The 13,720-nt window shown below is 43.7% G+C and overlaps 1 long non-coding RNA gene across 1 annotated transcript in view; it reads left to right on the forward strand.

Moving 5' to 3' along the window:
• Positions 1–13,720, forward strand: part of LOC131287765 (uncharacterized) — a 38,487-nt gene that overhangs the window by 1,133 nt on the left and 23,634 nt on the right. The window lies entirely within an intron of this gene.

Consider the following 13,720-nt stretch of genomic DNA (forward strand, 5'->3'; position numbering starts at 1 on the left):
TGGTGGCCATTCTCCCCATAGGATGACCCGGTGGCTAATATTGGTCGAAATGAGGTAACGCCGGCCTCTGTTCCTGAAAGCAATGCAAAGATTTTGCTATACGGATGTTCGGGGCAATATGGATCACAAAGGGTTACAAGATACTCCGACAATAACCAGACGAATATATGTTTACTTCCAAGGATTTTGCATGGACCTAAACGACCTCGAAATGAACATCCGGAATTAATAACACTTAACATTGAGAACTGCTACATCAAATAAGTCCTTTAATCAATCGGGATATACGGGCATACAAATATGACACAGTTTAGATCTTTATTTCAGATTTGTTAAATACAAATTCATAAGCGCGAATACAATTAAGTTTTTAGGTGACCCGTATTACAATCCAATATAATTGTAAATTTTAGTTGCTAGATGTTAAGGAAAGGTGAGATGAAATTAGATGCACCTTTTCGACTGTTGCCACTGCGTCTTGGCCAGCCACGTTTATTCGCATTTCATCAACAACAAACACGCACACCATGTGATATTACTTTACTTTACTGATCTAGTGATCTAGGTTGAATCCGGGCAACTTGCTCCAGAAAGTTGATAAGCGGATTTGTTTACATCCGCGATGCATGCACGGTGTTTGTATGTGTGCCGTGTGTCTGCTGCAAATGCATCGCGTTGATTTACAGCTTCGTGGCGTTCCGTTGCGGTTCCATCATCAGCAAGCTCATCATCGTTACAGGCAGTAGACAGTTTACCTTTCGAGGTTGTTTGAAATGGGCGACGGGAGGCATTAATGGCGACCCGAGTGCAAAGCTACCTTAATGACATTCTTCTTGCACTGAAGCACTGAAGAGTGGCACGGTATCAGCCCGAAAAGGGTCTCCAGTGTGTCAGGTACACCCGAACACCCTTCCAAGCCACTGGAAGGAATATGGACCGCGTTATGGAAACGAGCCCAAACCGCTTACCTCCGTTTGCAACAAAGGCTACACCCTTTGGTTCGAAGTCGAAGGGGATGTCCACGATGATGGATGGGGTAGTAGAGCACGACTCAGCACGGTGGTTCCACCCACCCGAAGGTAACATCCGGGTGGCTCAGTTTCTTTTCTGAGCAGGATAAGGCACCCTAGCCAGTCTAGAGTATATTTGACGGTTTGTGATTACAACAAAGTTTTGGCAGGTGAGCAGTAAGAGAAGATTGAACAGGTTACTTTCGTGTACTTTGGGCACAAATAAAATCAAGTGACTCAGGTGTATTTCCAAGGCTTAGTGTAACAAATAGGCCTTACGTTCACGGAACTCCAGCATGGTCTTGCTCCATCGAGGAGGAGGTTGTGCATAAGATTGCCTTCTTTAATTATGTTCCAATCTAATATTTTTGTATTTGTTCTTATAGCACCAAGGACATTAGAAATGGAAAGCTCTGAACCGTGTAATAGAATGGCGGAACTAAACGACTTATGGCCGACAGTAGTTCACTAGCAGACAAGATGCAGGTTTAATCAATTATGGTGGTCAGCTTTTAAACGATCCTCGGGGGAACTTCCTTTGCAAAAAATCGGCTGATTTGAGTTCGGAAATAAACCACAATGGATTCAAACTGAACGACCGGCCGATGACGACGAAGGTGACCGATATGGAAATCAATTTGCTATTTTACCGTTCAGTCGCTTCTTTGCTGGCCGGCCTGGATGGAAATGGCCGCGAAAGGTTGGCCGCATTGCATAATGCATCCCATTCGCGCCCACAAACACACCCGCCCGGCATCGAATTTCTATTACGGGTTCATCGTAGGAAAATCGATCTTCTGGTCGCTCGGATGTTCGTTCGTGCGCTCGGTCGAAAACCGCCCGCCAGGAGCATAAGTCGGACCGCTAGCCGCACACAGACACACTAAAACTCGATGGTCACCTGCCGTGCCAGCAGTACACACCTCTCTGGGTGGGGTGGTCTTTTCCCGATCGCTCGCCGACCATTTGGGCCGATGGTGATGGTGCTGGCGCGGTGCATCTGGCTTGATGTTTTCTAAATATAAACATCCCTGTGTTTCGGAACGTCAGCCGTCCACCCGACGGAGGGCACCTCGCGGTAGGCGTTTAGCCACGGGGAGAACGAAGATACACATTTCGTATCCCCCGGGAGCCAGTTAAACAGTTCCCAGTGGTTTTCATTGAGAATGTGGTGCATTTTCCATTTTGAAATAGAGGTTGTTACACTTGTATACTTAAGTAATTTGTATCTAATTTATAAATCAACTGCTTCCTCGCCTTTAAAAATATCCTGTAAGCTACACCATCCATGATATGTTTGTCTCTGCTCTGACAGAGAACAATCAACACACTCCTGGCTAAAGATCCGAAGCAGGAATGAATGCTTGGATTGGGAAGCGTAAAGTAAAAATTGAGCTTACCGGAGCTGGGCTGCGTTTAATTGACTGCAGTTCCGACGGAAAAATGATTTTTCCAATTAAAAAGAGTCCAGAGTGGGGATTGGACTTTCTCCTCCTACTGGAAATCTAAACGGGATATAAACGTCGACCCATGTACACGTTTGGGGGGGGATGGTGTGGTTGGAGGGGAACTTTTCATAATTACCTGAGATCGATCGCCGGCATTTTCCGACCACACGCGCACGCACACACAACAAGTGATGAAAACCTAATCGTTATTTTTTCGTTGCGAAGTTAATGCAAAGAATATGGTCAGCATATTTTAGTTGGGTTTATGATGGTTGATGCTCATTTTGATGAAGTGGGGATTCGAACACACGATGCGCTCCATGTATTAGGATGTCGCCTTTGCTCGCTAAGCCACGGTGGGTCAACTTTGGTGATGACATTGTTAATCGGTTTTAAGACACTGTTTTTGGTTTTTATGGCTTGATTGGAAGATTGTATATTTTCCAATGAATTAAAAAACCTTTAACCTCCTATAATGGTACAAATTGGGCTTGAGTTGTGTGTGTGTTTAGTTCGGCCAAAATATCCAGAGCTACTCTTGTTTCGGAGGATGCTTAACAAAAAACCGTCGTCACTGCTGACATGGTCATTCTCACCTCACTAGCTCTGCCTTCTCACGCGAAACAATCTCATCTGGATGGTTTAGGAATTTGAGCTGCTCACATGTTGCGGAAAATGGGTCCCTTCATAAGTATAGGAGTGTTTCTGTAGTTTTTCCGTGGTCGGTTGCTCTTTTACGAAGTTTGATTTTTCTCATTTCCACAGCACAGAGAGGTGGCCGTGTTGGTAAATTTCTTTCCGATTTTCCGGTCGTTCGCTCTTACTCTCCTTCCTCTCGTCTCAAGGAAAATGTCTCTTTCATGTTCAAGTTCTACGAGCATTTCCCACGAGAACCGAGAAATGAGAAATCGTGTGTCGTGTGCCGTGGTGGGAAAACTAATCGTCGGACCACGGTTACGGCTTCAGTGTGAGAGCAGAGCCACCACACGCTGCAAGTTCGCCGCAAGTGGTCGCGCGCGCTAGTCGCTTGGGTCCGTGTGGAGTGTTGGCCGTGTGTGCTGCTTGTGCCCGTGGAAAATTTGTTCTTGAGGTGAAAAAGCGCCTGAAGCGGATGAGAAGAAACCCGGGGGGAGATACATATTGCTAATTTTTCCCTTCCTCGTTTCGTAAGGGCGCAAACGGAAAAGGTTATTCCTCCCTCAGTGATGATTTTCCTTCGGCCTACCAGTGTTTTTTTGCGGAAAATGTCTTCCACATAATCGATCGAAGCTGGGCGAAGGAAAATTACGGGGGAAAGAAGAAAACCTCCGAGGAAATGAATCGCTCAATAACCTATAAATTATGTGACCCTGAAATATAACTTTTTTTTTCCCCTCCCCATGTGGTTGTAGTGGTGGTGAAAAGCACTACGGGGGTCCGGTTGTGATGGATGGTGTAAATGGATGGAAATTAAGGGTGAACCGATTGGTGGCGGTGATATGGCACTACTCTGGTTTTAGCTGTAGGATGAAAATTTAGATTCAAAATCGATCCGATCGATTTCAACCATGTGTGCGTGTTTTGTGGTGGTATGTGAGCTCGAGGTGTAGCAGTAAAAACAACAAGATTACAAGAAAATGATAGCGAGAAAAAAAAACTAGCAGAGGAAAACTCGTGAAAAACTGTGACGTTAGTGCGACCGCGAGGAGTGTGTTGAGGATGTTGTAGACTATATTAAGCACACATAAAAATATACATCATTCACACTAGACAACCCGACACCCCCGGCAAGGAAGAGCACGGGTGTGTTCTTCCTCAGCTTTTTTCCATCCATTTTTCTGTTGTTCCTATCACTCTTGTCGTCTTCCCAGTTTGCTTTCGATGTTAATTTAGAACGGCGGTTTTCTTTTACGAAACAACACCGCGTTGTTGAGGGAAAGAAAGTGGAACCGCGAGTGAAAAAGAAAACGACACCTCGGACGGATGGAAAATCAAATCAGGGAAAGTGGTTTTCCCTAGGCACCGTTCGGTGGAGGTTGTTTTTTTATGACATAATTGGAGGCCTCAACGGAGCGCAACTTTTTTTTATCGTTGATGTTTTATTTTCTTCTCTTCTTTCGTTTCGGTTTACATCTTTGAGCAATATCGTTTCGTAAAGGGCATTTACTCTTGCTAATCGTTTTATCACGTCCAACTTTGGTACTTCGTTTTTGATTTTTCGAAAGATTTTCTAATTCTGCAACTTTTCCTCCCGACATAGTCGGGACAGTCCCGGACGTGTGTGTGTGTAGTTCGGGGTTAATGTCACCTATCTCGGAGGCAAAGATGAAGCTTCTTGTATGGTGTGCCTTTTGCTTAAGTTTTTTTCCCTTTTCCCACATATCATCGTCGCAGGAAATTATGTAATAAGTTTTCATGTGGTACAAGCGAGCCGACAGCGCTTTTTCTGCGCTCGCTCACTCGCGACTCATGGTCTCATCGTTTGCACTAGATACGCACACATACCTACACACATACACACGCATACATTCCTCACAAAGATACACTAACGCACATAAACATGCTGTACAATCTGTGCTGTGGGAAATTTCCCTGAGGGTAGTGAAAGTGAGCGTGGAATCGAAATCTCATGCCCTGGTGTTCCAATCTCCTGGCTCACGCGTGTGGGTCGATTTTTCTCACGACGCGTACTGTGTTCACTTTGCCGCGCCTTTGTGCCATCCCGCGTCCCGCCGTAAGGTGGTGGTGGGTTGTTTTCCACGGGCATATGTGTGGGCTCTCCGAATGGTTCTTGCGAAATAGTGGAATTCAAAGATACAGCCAGCGAACAGATGCATGGAAAATTTGATCAAAATGTGTTTCTGAGAGAGAGAGAGGGCAAGAGAAAGGAGAGTGGAAAACTGGAAATTACACTCGGAGAAAATGGGTGTTCGATCTAGAGATCCTAACCTTGCGAAGAGAAAAGTGTTAGGTGTGATACTCCAGTGCTCGTGTGGAGGTATTTGCGCGAGAAATCACCTGCGATCCATGACGTGAGTGGATTTTCTCACCGCCTCTGAGAAAAGAGTGTCCTGTGGTGTGCGCGTGTGAGCAGACACATTTTCCACAGCCGTGGCATCCGGAGCCGTGGACACGGGCGTTGAGTGATCCACAGTCCACTGCCCGACGTTAGAGCGGCCACACCAGCTTCGGTTCCGGTTGTTCGGCTAGGGATTTTTCCATCAAGAGACAGGTGGCACTGGATACACTTACCGTCAGCACCACTACTACACGCGCTACCTACTACCACCACCATCACGGTGTGCCGTCCATGTTTGTTATACAATCGACACATCGACCGGTTTTAATTTTTCCCAGTCCCAGTCTACCATTGATTTTTCGGTGGTGTTGGTTTTAGTACTAGTGCTCTGTGGGAGGAAGCTAGGAAACGATCAACATCTACTATGGTACACTAAGAGTCATTTTCATTTCGAATAAGTGACCCCAGAGGGAAACAGTTTTCGCTCTAGGTTGTGTGCTAGTGTTGTAGCTGCTTTTTCTTTTTGGATAGAGAAACATGTTGGAAGATAGTGATGGAAAAATCGGAAATGTTTGTAGTGTTTGACGTTCTAGTGACATTCGTGTGTTAAATATAAATTCACTCTCTTCTATCTACTAAGTAGTACGTTCAGATATTTACGTTCCCTATTGGGGTTTTGAGTTCTTATTTGATTGTGTACTAATTAACTTAACTTTGCGATGCACTTGTACTAAAAACTTACATCAATGCAACTCTTTACTTATCGATCTTGTCGGTTGAATAAATAACTTCTGTCGTACGGTGGATCATTTTTGAATCAGTAGGAATCCTAGTAGAGTGTATTGGGTAAATGTGTAAGTGTACTGCATTCCGTGGCAAAAATGGACCGGTAACGTCCGAGTTCGAATCCAGAGATCGTAGACACGCATCGAGAATTAATTTCCACCCTTCCACGATTGGGAATAGCAAAAGGTGGATGGGTAGGAAGCAAGCGTGCAGTGCCGGTTGGCATGTGTGTGTGTGTGTGTATGTGTGCTGACATGTTGGTGTGTGTTTTGATTAAACCGTGTATCTCTATTGTGTATTGTTTCTCTTCTCTATTTCGCCTGTCTAGTCCTAAAGAAGCCAGCAAGAAACACAACGGGATTCGAAATTGTGCGACCACAACGCGGTGTCGACCTGGAGTGTGATCGCGTGCTCCTAGGTGGGGGGCGGTAGGCGCACATACACTCGTCAAGGAAAACCCTGTGTGCTTGTGTGTGTGTGCGTGCGTAGGTTGAGAGTGTGGGTTCGATTGATTTTCTCGCCCGTGGAAAGTTTTGCTCGTCCCGGAAGTGGATTCCAATCGGCCCGGAAAGCTAGCAGGGCTAGAAATTGTTGTTGTGCTCTGTCGTGCGTTTGTGTGAGTGTACTGTGGGATAGTAAAACACACGGGAGGAATTGTAAAGAAGCAAACATAAAAAAAAACAGCTAGAAAGAAAAAGAAACCGAAGTTGTCAACGGCGGACAGAAGCGAACACTATCTCTGAAGCTTCGGTATGGAAATCGGGGTAAGTGTAAGTTCCTATGAAGGAATCGTCCCTTGTACCTTATCTAGTGATAGATTTGGGAACACACCTCTTTGGAGCCCATTCTTGGCGATTGTCGAAAGCCGCGACCACAAGTGTTCTCCTTGCCAAATCGCTCCAGGATAACCTCAAGAACTAATGTCTATAACGACGCAAGTGCTTGAGTACTCCGCATGTTTTATAGCTTCAGTTATTGCATGACTTTTGGACACGTTCGCGACAGTTGAAGTGTGGAAAAGCCGAGTAGATTTACATAATTATTTGTGAAAAATCGATTTTCCGACCGTGTGCCAGGCGAGTGTTCAACTCGACGGGCTCTGTGATGAGAGATGAGGCCGAATTGCGAGAGATTTCGTCGAGAACGCGTCGGGTCTGTTGACATCTCGGCTCACTCAATGCTTAAGTGAGCAGTGACCAAATTTTCCCAGCGTGGCTCTCCATCAGGTTTCTCTCAGCCTTTGGAGTAGCTCATTTTCTCACATTTGAAAATTGTCCCCATGGTAGAGCCACTCTTCTAGAGTGAGTCCTTTTGGGTTGCTCCAGGAGCTGACTTTCCGCTCTGTTTAGTAATCTTTGGCGGAGGTGGTAACTGTGGATAATATTCTTTAGAAAGCCTATAAGTCAAAGTTAGGTTGGTTACATTAGAGGAATCGGTGTCTTTCTATAATCAGTTATAAAGTAGCTTTATACTTATTGTAGTAGAAAATTGAGTGTTCTAAGCAATTCTATGAACTACGTGAGGAACATTTGAATTATTTTGTCTGAAAAATGGTTTCGTTACTTTTTCCATTCCTCCATATTTTAAATGCTTTTTCTAAATAGAGGCTAAAGGGTGTAGTCGCATGTATGGAACATACGAGATAAGGAAGAAAGACCCTGCTCTAGCTTTCGGGCGCAGTCTTTCGTAATCGTTCCACCGAGCTGAAGTGTTCCAACGAGTATTGATTTTAAAAGAGCATCATTCACGATTGCTGCAGCCGGGACGTTCCAGATTGAGCTTTGGTTGGTTTGGAATCGGCAGAATGTGACCCGGTTTTTATCCAGGGTGTCCTGGGTATGGAAAGTATGCGAGAGTGATGTCACAGTATCCATTCTGGGTGAGGTAGATGTGTCATGAAACATGGCTTGGCATAGAGTCAACGATAATTTCATATTTTGCCGATTCTGTGGTTGTCTATGTACAGGTGGTCTGATACTTATGGTTTCCATCATAGAATTTATATTGCTGAGGTATAAGAAGTGATGCAGCTTCTGGATCTTTACGAGCAAGAACTTTCTGGTGATAGTTCTGAAGACACTTAAGACTCGAAAAAGTTATATTGTCCTGAGCAACTTCTCTAGTAGTGGCGTAGATAACAGATTTATTCTGCAAGCTTCACATGCGCCTCCACACTTTTGAGCGCGAGGTCGCGAGATAAACCAACATGGGCACCACTTACGTCCATCTTTCGCCATGACGTGATGCTGAACAAGTCGTGTATGAATAGTAAGCACACTTGATAAACTTCGAGTGACTATGGAACTTTGGTGGCGAGAGGATTTATGTTAGATCCCTTGGCAAACATAGTGCCCGAGCTGGCAACCGTACTTGTATGGCATATTATTATCGGTTGGATTCGTTACAGGGTCGTCCGGCTTAGGGGTTCATTTCCCCGTTGAGCTAGAGTTGATCCCGTTTAAGACAGCTGGTTTTATGGCGTTCCATGTCTCATTGCTTATTTTGAAGGCAAGAAGTTTTGGGAGAAACAAGAATTGCGGATCAACGGCTATTAAAGAACAACTTACCAGTATAAACGCTCAGTGGCGACTAAATTTTTATGAATCTATGTCTAGCCAGTCTGTTTTCTTAAATGGCATCAGTTGTTGATACAAGCGTTGTTACACTTATGCTGGATGTGTTTGTTGATAGAACCGAAGGCCCGCTAAACCAGTCTTATCAAAACCAAAAACGATTGGTATTGGTGCGAGGCTATCAGTAACATGCATGTAGTTGCCCAAAAACTCTCGATAACATAGAATTGGTGTGAGCGGAAATAAACCGCCGCTGCATTTAGTCGAGCATTTCATGGCAGAGCGAAAACTGAACTCTTATCACTGTTAAAGGGAAATGCTAGCCTTGTATTGTGTGTGTGTGTGTGTCCCAAAAGTTTAACGACATTATTATGGGGGAGATTCCACTGCTTGGGGAGTACAGGAAGAGTCCATGTGCTGTGGACCTCCACTGCACAGGCGAAAGCCTTCAAGTGATTGACGGGAGTACACGATGATGCCATACTGTCGCAGGCGTCTTCCGTGTTTTGCTGCTGTTTGGCGATTATAAGTTTTTTTTGCTGACAACGCATTCTTCTAGCCGTTGTGCGGAAATCATTACAAGGATGAAAGGGATTCATCTCGCATCATCTCGTGGTGCAATGTTCGTCCTTCCCGGTTGTTGTCGGATGGAAGATAAGGCAGAGTCATCGAATAAATATAGAGCGAACGTTTGCGATACTGCAAAGATTAGAGATGCGCTACCGGGATTGAATCTATGCAGGATGCAATTCCTCTTCCAGTGAAAGATCTGAAGTGAAGGGCATATGGTATAAAAAAAGAAAATCTAAGTTCTTCACCCTTTGCCGATGTCCGATAATGCTACTTCAACTCACTGCTCCGAACGGTTAACTCGTTGACCTCTCTCCATGGCTTTTCAACAGGCAGATCTTTGGAGCCAACCTTTGGAACACCCTGAGAAATGCACCATAGTACTCACACTAACCGGAGGTTATCGCACAACCGAGACACCCGGACTCCGCACTGCTTGTATGATTGTGGCCATCGTAAATGTACGTGAGAAAAAATGTAATGCCCAGCTTATGACCCCTGCTGTATGCATGAAACGATGGAGAGGTCATGGAATGGATAACCATGGGAAACATCAGCAGACAATTTTTTTTTCGTTCGGCCACATAAGGGTAGGGGCATGTGGGAAGATCAGAGTTGAGCATCCGTGTCCAAAGCCTGTGCGTGTGTGTTTTCGATGTGGCGATGTTTAGATCTCCCATCCCGCACACCATGTGTGCATCGATGTGGCGATGTTTAGAACTGACATGTGTTTGACAGGTGGTGAGGATTGAGTAATTGATTTTTGCAGCAGCAGCAAACTTTTTGCAAACGCTTGATCCGCTGTTTGACAGTTGTGTCTGCACAGTGATGGTAATAAATACGAGTGCGCGTTATGGTTTTGTTGGAATGTTTTATGAAGCTGGTCGAAAAAGTTAGGTACTAATCACAGAAATAAATGTATTTGAAATACTTAATCCGATTGAACACGTTGAGCGTGCCAAGCGTTTTTAGCACACTTTTTTAGTACAGTCTTTTTTAATAATATGTGTTTATAAGATTTGTTAAACTGACGGTATTCGAAGGCAAAACGAGGACCTAGCTTCCCAAAGAATTTATTTTAAATGATACTATAGTTTTTATGTTGTATTTTCATTTATTTATGGGACAAATACTTTTTAGAACTAGTTGCTGCTGTTACCCACTTTGGGTGACATGGCACAGTTTTTAGCACACTTTTTTAGAGCAATCTTTTTTAATAAAATTTGCTTAAAACATTTATTAAACCAACGATTTTTGCAGGCCAAGCAAAAACTTAGCTTCTCAGAGAATTGTCATAAAATAGTACTATAATTTTTATGTTGCATTTTCATTTATTTATGAATAAAAAACTTTTTAGAACTTTTTAGAACTATCACCCACTTTTGGGTGATATGGCAGTCAACCTGTTAAAAGTAAGTTTCAACCATAGGCACTGGAACCTTAAACAATACTTGAATATTCCAATTACTATGAAATCGAAACATGGTTCATTAGAACATATTTATGTAATATTTTACTTTATTATATATTTATGTAATATGCATCTATTGAACAAATAACTTTAGTTCTAGGTCTTATTCTTCGTTAAGTAAAATTGATTGAGTAGACTTTGTTGGTTCATTCGAGATTACCAATACTTTCCACCAATTGATGCAAATTTTTCGAAATTTCCAAAACCCCCGGTTTAGTGATGGACGTTGCTGGTGGCAATATGATGCATCACACTGTTCTTTCAGAGGCCATTAGCGCTGAAAATCGTCTTGCAGCGTTGGCCGCAGTCTACTGTCGATTGGCGCGATGTTAGAGCGCAAGCCGATGATGGACTTGGTGATTTAAATTCTGTTTACATCATCGTGCTTTTCCTAGGAAATTAGCTGGCAGAAAGGTGAGACTATAACGACCACCCACGCACCCACCCATCGAAAAGAGAGGGCGATTTTTTTCTTTTTGCAATCATCGTTGAGACGAGAGATTGATAGGTAACCTTACCTTTCGCTATAGGTTGCCGGTTTGTTTCGTACCACCAGCATGTGGTACTGTTAACTCGTTCTCTTACAATACTTACACCAGAAATGCACACTAACATCGGTATCCCCGGGAAAAGCGGGTGGGAAATTGGTGGTGAAAGTAGTGACGAATTGGGGGAATCGATTGTTGTTGTTCGTTCGTCCCACCCGGCGTAAGTCGGCATTTTCGACTGTTCGGGCGTAATTTCGCTATGAAAGTCTGTACTAAAACCGAAATTACTTCTCCCGCCTTACTTCCTTAATGGTTCGAAAGGTTGCAAAGGATGGTGTGTGAGGGTGGCCGGTATATACCAGCAGCAGCACCAGCGGGTGACCATGTGTTTGTTGCTCGGTTTGCGGCTCGTGCGTGTTTTTTGGTGTTGCGGAGGCGTTCGACGGTGACGAATTGGTTAGTTTTGTGTTTAGCAGAAATGGAATTCTCGGTCATTTTTGGCAAACTCGTGCTCTCTTGCTTCTTCTTTCGGTAGCCATGGATGGCAAGCAGTAGCTATCATTATTTTTTTAATACCTTTGCTTGCCTTCGGTTTGCCATTAGGGGCTTGAGGCGTATTTTTGCCCTTGAGTGTGTTTCATTTTCGTCCAAAAACCGCCAAATGGGCAAACCGGCATCCAGTTTTCAACTTTTTTTTTGTTTTAGCTGATCATTAACCTTCCACTGACAATTTAAAATCAACTGATCCTGTTTTCAGTAGCACTAAATTAATTGAATGTTATCTAATTGGTGTCATTTTGTTCTAACACGGCGACTGTCGCGCTGTTTTAGTACGTTTTAGTACAATAATCTATATATCACGTTGACTGCCATGTCACCCAAAAGTGGGTGACAGTTCTAAAAAGTTATAAAAAGTTTTTTATCTATAAATAAATGAAAATGCAACATAAAAATTATAATTATATTTTATGTCAATTCTTTGAGAAGCTAATTTTTTGCTTAGCCTTCAAAAATCGTTGGTTTAATAAATGTTTTAAGCAAATTTTATTAAAAAAGATTGTTTTAAAAAAGTGTGCTAAAACGCTTGGCAGTCAACGTGATATATAAAAGTCTTGTGTTACGGTGTTAGTGGTTAAACCTCTCCTGAACGAGTGAACCATTTTTATTCAAACTTTGCAAACATGTTTCTTTGGGTTGAGAATAGGTTTTTAACTATATCTCACGTCTGGAAACTTTATACTTTTTTAATTAGTTACGATTTTCTATCATCATTCATTGGCTTGTTTGTTTACATTCAGTTTGTTTACATATTTTTTTAAATACCCTCAGATATACTGTGTAATATTTCTTATACTTCATCAAACCGTACCTCACCGGTGTTTTGTATGATACGGATTGAAACAAGAAAATGTTGACATTCTCACAGAAATGGGATGTCAAGCTAATTTTAGAACACAAGAAAAGTGATGCTAACCAGAGCTCAACACGTGCTCTTGTAAACGGTAGCCAGCAAGTAACATTTTAGATTGTTCCCCTAGTTCTGCAGTGTTGTTCGATGCTGGTGCTCGCCAGATGTTTCATTTTCGTCCACCGCACTCCGGGTTTACGAATGAAAACGACGCCGCATGAAAGGATCACTCTCGAACTGTCCAGGGCACATATCTTCGGCTTGGCGGTTCACTGGGCCGTTTGCTGGGCTATTTTTGTGTACTCCTGTGTGGTAGCGAGTTGGTGAAGCAATTTCGTGTCCCGTCTTTCCCGGTGGCAGCACTTGAAGCCGTTGGAAGCGCGTACTCTTGTACCATTACAACGGCGGGCGTGTAAGAGTTCCGCCCGAACGCGGGGTTTTAATATCGGTTACTATACCACCCTGCACGCCACGTCCGGGCGGTTTGCAAGTGGATCATAAAATTAACTCGTCGGAGCTCGGTCTCTCCACCCCATGACGAACTCATGTTCCGGCAGTAAAAGTAGTCCTCGACCGGCCGAGGGTTGAATGTGGGTCGAATGCACAGGAGAGGTCGATCGTCGAGATAAATATTACTCCCCTCTGGCGGCGGTGGTAGGAAGTGGTGGTGTGCCCCTGCAGGAAGAAGCATAGTTTTCCACGCATCGACGACACGAGACTCGGTCACTCCGATATTCCGACGGTTGTTTGCCGATGACCTACAAAGAAATAATTAGATTAGAAACGTGTTTGGAGGTTGTGCATGGCGCGCAGTGCAGCTTCGGCACCCTTTGGTTGGGAAATGAAAACTGGTGGAAAATTATTTGCACACACACAGTAGCTAACTGCCTTCGCTTGCTTGTTACTACTGCACGCAATTATTTTATTCCCAAACAAATCCCAAATAATACTGACCTAAAGCCTATCAA

Source organism: Anopheles ziemanni, chromosome 3, assembly GCF_943734765.1.
Source record: "Anopheles ziemanni chromosome 3, idAnoZiCoDA_A2_x.2, whole genome shotgun sequence".
NCBI lineage: Eukaryota > Metazoa > Arthropoda > Insecta > Diptera > Culicidae > Anopheles > Anopheles ziemanni.